Source organism: Orbicella faveolata, unplaced genomic scaffold (assembly GCF_042242905.1).
Source record: "Orbicella faveolata isolate gen_17 unplaced genomic scaffold, um_ofav_v1 contig_46, whole genome shotgun sequence".
NCBI lineage: Eukaryota > Metazoa > Cnidaria > Anthozoa > Scleractinia > Merulinidae > Orbicella > Orbicella faveolata.
Genome location: NW_028301576.1, coordinates 25206823 through 25212563, shown reverse-complemented (window position 1 = coordinate 25212563; position 5741 = coordinate 25206823). Strand labels below are relative to the sequence as shown.

At 38.0% G+C, this 5741-nt stretch overlaps 1 pseudogene; it reads right to left on the bottom strand.

The window, feature by feature from the left end:
* Window positions 1–1912: 1912 nt before the first annotated feature.
* Window positions 1913–5402, bottom strand: LOC149099112 (uncharacterized; annotated as a pseudogene).
* Window positions 5403–5741: the final 339 nt, after the last annotated feature.

The following is a 5741-nucleotide window of genomic DNA, read 5'->3' as shown; positions in this document are numbered from 1 at the left end:
ACATTTTTATCTATTTAGACCTGAAATCAACATTTTTGGGCTTATACATTGCGTGAAATTGACATTTTGCTGCTTTGTAAGAGAAATCAACATCCTTGCTGCACGTGTCAACGTGAAATCAACATTTAAACCTTTTTTGCCCTAAAATACACATTTTTGAGCTTACCTGTTGCGTGAAATTGACATTTTGTTGCTTTCTAAGAGAAATCAACATCCTTGTCATCACGTGTTAATGTGAGTCAACATTTTAACCACTTTTGACCTGAAATCAACAAAATTGAACTTATATACATTGCGTGAAATTGACATTTTGCTAGTTTCTAAGTGAAATCAAAGTCCTTGCGGTTGCAGCGGGCTGATCCTTTGCTATAATAAACCAAGGCGAGACTTCAACTTATAACAAAGGCTTGGCTTGGCTATTATAACAAAGGATCGGCTCTGTTTATCATAACAAAGGCCCGGCTTCTTTTATTTGAAGGACTCAGCAGGAAAAGGGCATTAGGTATCTTAACCAAAAGTGAACTTTGTCAAAAACTTTCCAAATTTTGCATGCAGTTTTGTTTAGGTATGTTTAGCAATGTCCCATAGTTTTTCCACTAAGCTTCGCTTCGTTTACGAGATATCGTGTATGTAAAAGGCCACTCGGTTTTCCTAGTGGTGTCTTTACAAAATGAAGCAAAAACCAGTGGCAAAAATACAGGACTACATTTTTCTATCACACTGAAGACCACATGCAAAAATTCAAGCCCTTTCGCGAAAATGTTTTTTTTTCACCCAAATTGTCACGTAGCATGGTTTTGCACTCACCCCTTCAATTAAAAAGTTATTAAAAATGGGCTTTAGTTAATTGAAGAATACAACCAAACAATGCAAACAGTAGCATTTGCATTAAAATACATGTTAAAAAATAAATGTCCAAAATCTTGGTGCAAATTTTTTGCTTTGTTGCTATTATCCTCCTTGGCTCTCATGTGTCCAATCCTTTCACTAGGGGAAATGCTAAATTTAAGTGGCATTTCAGCAATATTAAACAAGCATTAAATCCAACAAAATATTTATATCGTGTTTAAGAACATTGAATGTAGCTTAAAAATACACCCATATTTAAGGGAGGCTTAAATTTGAATTAAAAGTGCATTAAAAATACACCAGTATTTAAGCCATGTTTAAGTCTAAATTAAAGGTACATTACATCTAGAGGTAGATTTAAGTCATGTTTAAGCCCCTATTTTTTCATACTTAAATTCATGGAAAGATTTAACCTCACGTAAGTCTTGTTTAAGTCCTCATTACATGTATTGAAAGATTTAGGTCTTGTTTACGTCGTCTATATATATTATTAAATATATCAATAGATTTTGGGGCACTTTAAGCCTGCTTAATTATAAAACTAAACCTACTGAGACATTTTATATTTAGTTCAAGTAATGTAAAAAATTACATTATAATATAGATAGCACACTGCGCACGCTCTGATTGGTCAAAAACCCGTGTTTTATCAGTGTAATTCACGGCTTAGGCTTTTTTATTTCTTAATTGAACCTCTTTCAAGGTTTAAGTCATAATCACACATTAGATTTTAGGTTTCACAAAAACTAGCACGTGGATATAGGAATTAAATGTAGATGAGAGATGGCTATATATTCAAGCAAATATGTAAGTTGTGTCCTTGGATATTGATTACCGCTGAATTCTAAAAATAGTTATTAGAAAGGGCATTGAAAAAAAGCCAATAGTATCTCATTGCATTGATTGTAATGCCCTAGTCTACTACTTTAATTGTTAGAATGGTAATGAGCAAGGATTAAGATCAAGTGTAATACGTGTACCGGTGTTGTACTAATTATTTAAGCAGTTCATGCACATGTGTGGGAGGTGCAGTGGCCTTACAGTTAGTGTGCTGGATGCTAGATCAAGAGACACAGGTTTGAGTGTTGGCTGGGGCTACTCCAGTAAAAATGCTATGAATCCTGTGGACAGGGAAAAAGCAGTTTGGGACTCTAGCTTCAAAGTTGCTGCCATCCCACACACAAAGGGAGTTAAAATTGCCTAAGCATTGTTTGTGGGGGTGTTTTTTGAACCGCCAAACATAAGCAAAATAATGTTCTCTTTCCACCCCATTAACAGTCAATATTGTGGCACATAAAATAATCAACAATTCCACAAAATAATGGAGATGCCTCATCGATTTGACCCTCACCATCATGCCATGAAGCCAGTAATCTAGCACTCCTTAAAGACCTAGATTCAGCATTGGAGCCAAACTTTTCTGCACCAACAAAAATTGATGAAAACTTCTTTATGGTGAAGCGAAGATCACAAATGCCAATGTTCCTTTCTCCAGGATGCAAAGCATTGTAAACAATCAGCAAGGCAGCAATGTCCTCAGATGTCAACATATCTGTTTGGAAGGAGCCAGGGACCCATATATTGGTATTGTCATACCATAAAACATTGGCAAAGTTGGTCAATTGAGACAATAAGTAGTACTGTTGCACTTCACTTTCTGATAATGATGTGGGTCTTTTTTCTTTTCACCTGTTGAATATTGGCATAAAGTCCTTGTGGTAAACGGTTGGCAGATTTCCTGCAGATGGCATTAGAAAGCGCTCCTTTAAGAAGTCTTGCATAAACTGAATTTCCACGGAATGATTGTTAGCTAGTGTGGATCCTAATTGTCCATTATAACATTCAAATGAAAATAACCAAAATCCAAATACTGGTCCATAGTCCAGTAACACAGAATGCAGGTGGCAGTAAAGATGCATATTGGAGGTCAAAAATTGCTTTCCATACAATTTTTCCATGCCAGTACAAAATTTAACTAACAGGGCATCAGCTTTCATAATCTCTTGCTTGGTGATGACCGGTTGGCAAAGTAGTCTGCATGCAATAACAAATCTTTGCCAGACTCGTGGGTGGCTGTCTGGAAGACTTCCATACCGAGCATACATGGACTCCATAAAGGCTTGACAATCGGCCATATTCTGCTTGGCTTTTTGCAGCTTCGAGTCTCTCACAGTTCCTTTTGTGACTAACTCCATCCCTTTTAGGCCAAGAAGAGCATTGCTGAAATCCTGAGAAGTCTTTCTGTAAATGCTTCCACATTGAGTTGAACAGCAGTATATAGACAATGAGTTGAAGGCGCTCCAAGAAATGGATGATGATCAGATTAAGGCAGAGTTTCTAAAGGATGACATTGACTGGGTTAGGAATCCTGCCACAGCGAGCAACTTTGGAGGAGTGTGGGAAAGCCAAATTCTGTCATGTGCGAAACATTATGGCGGCACTCATGAGAGAACATGGCCACAGTCTGGACGATGAAGTGTTGAGAACCTTAATGTGCAAGGCCGAAGCGGTTGTGAACAGTGGCCCCCTTACGGTCGACACCTTGAGTGATCCACTTTCACCACTACTGCTTACTCCAAACACCCTTCTAACTGGCAAATCGAAGCTCATTCTTCCACCTCCTGGAAAGTTTCAAAGAGAAGATGTCTATTGTAAGCGATGTTGGAGGTGTGTGCGACACATTGCTAATGTGTTTTGGGTCTGATGGAGCAAAGAGTACTTACAGAGCCTTCAAGTGAGAAACAAATGGACAAGACAATGTAGAAATTTTACCGAAGGTGATGTTGAATTGCTGAAGGACAACAACACATGCAGAAACCAGTGGTCTTTGGCTAAAGTGCTCACTACTCGTCGAGATGATCAAGGTCAGGTCAGATCAGTAACTGTCCAAACTTCAAAGGGATCCACGCTGGATCGACCTATCAACAAGTTGGTTCTTCTGCTAGAGTCATCGCAAGAGAGACCGGGAATCCCTGATGAGGAGCCATATGAGATCGCAGAGTGAATTGAAGTATAAACATTTAGCAGACACCGTAAGATCTAGATACAGAGACATAGAATAGGATGAAGGACTGTTTTGTTTAAAATGATGAACATTTTAGAGGAGCCATGTAAATGCTACCGCTCTGAGTTGAACAGTGGTATTGCGCACTAGGCGTCAGTTTTCCCTCGATGTAGAGTCACATGACAAAAAAGCACATGAGTTTTGCTGCTCCGAACAAGGTCGAACCTCAGCAGTTTGTAAATGTACTATTTTCACCTCGGTTCTTTCGTCAAAGATTGTGATAATTCCGAACTACACGCCAGAAGTCTTAAGGCAAGGAAGGTACGGAAGACTTGTGTATCAGATGTAGCAAAATTAAACATATGGCAGTTTGTTTACAAGCCGTGAGTATGATCTCTTGGATCTTACCGACGGTCACACTTTCTTTCCCTGAAGTCTCCAGAGAAAAACTTAAAACTTTGAGCATGCTCTGTTTGCAGAGTGCCCTACAAAGCCACACACTTTGCATGTTGCAGGGATGTCTGCTGCAACACAAAGTAGAGCAGCAACTATTCTCAGTGGAACAGGAGAAAGGCTGGTAGACAATAAAATTCCTTTCCACAATCCATTAAGTTCATCAACACATGGTTCTAAAAAGGCGTGCAATTTTGGTTCACTCTCTAGGGATGGGATGATTTCTCCTTGGATGACATTCTCAAATTTGAATCTCTTAGAGCGAGGTAAGTTCATAACAACAAAATAAATAACACCAACAGGATAATCACTTCTGCGTTTGAAGGGCTGGAACCAGTCAACTTTTAGCATTAATCCATATCGACACTCCAGATTCAAGAAGTGACTTCCATCTCTCCACTTAAAATTCTTCCAAACTTCACCATCATAAACATCACTGAGCATGGATTCCCCAACTTGCCTTTTTCTCCAATGTTCACAGAGTTCTGTCATTCCTGCTCTTTGGAAAATGTCCTCTAATTGATTTATAATGCTCTTCCAACAGTAAACTTTCAAAGGATAATATTTACTGACACCTTTCTTGAAAATGACTTTATTTACAAGTTTATTTCCACAGTGCTTTGCTTTTCCAAGAGGAAACAGAATGTTAGTGCACTTCTTTGGGAGAACAGTTCCATGCTTTCTTTCAAGGCATTCATCCAAATGATAAAGTTTTGTGCACTTAGAACAGACAACAAATTTTTCAAATTCATCCCTCTTCAAATTTGAAATTTTTTGTAACATGTAGATTGTAGTTGGAAAGAACAGCATCAAATTACTGAAAAAATCAGAGTTCAGTCCATAATTTAAGGTGTGCAGGAACCTTCCCAAAAAAGTAAGAAGCCACTCGACAGCTGCATTGTTTACATGAGTAACAACTTGCCAGTACAAAATGAAACAACACAGCCAGCGAAGAAGTACATTGACCTGGTTTAACTTTGGTTGTGGATGTAGAGGTTCTGGTATTGGTTCATTTAAATCCTGCATCATTCCTTGTAGGTCCTCTTCACTTCAATGAAGTAAACTTTCTTCACCATTTTCAAGGTCATCTTCTTCCTCACAGGATTCAGTGATAGGTTCATCCTCTGATTCACTTTCAGAGATCTCTTGAAAGGAACACTCCTGCAAAATGTATAGATGTATAAAAAATAAAGGACACTGCTTTTGAAAGGAATCTTTAATAATACACATGAAGTCAGATATTTTACGATATCTGCAGAAATTCTTGCACGCTAATTGGCTAATTTTCATTGTAAATAAACGGACAGACACTTAACAGTAATAGCCCACATAAAGGAACCTGAATTTTTCAATTTAGCCTAAATAGGTTCTTATATAAATGTTACTTAAAGCAAATTTAGGCTACCACGGTTCTTAAAATAGTTTCTTATATTTT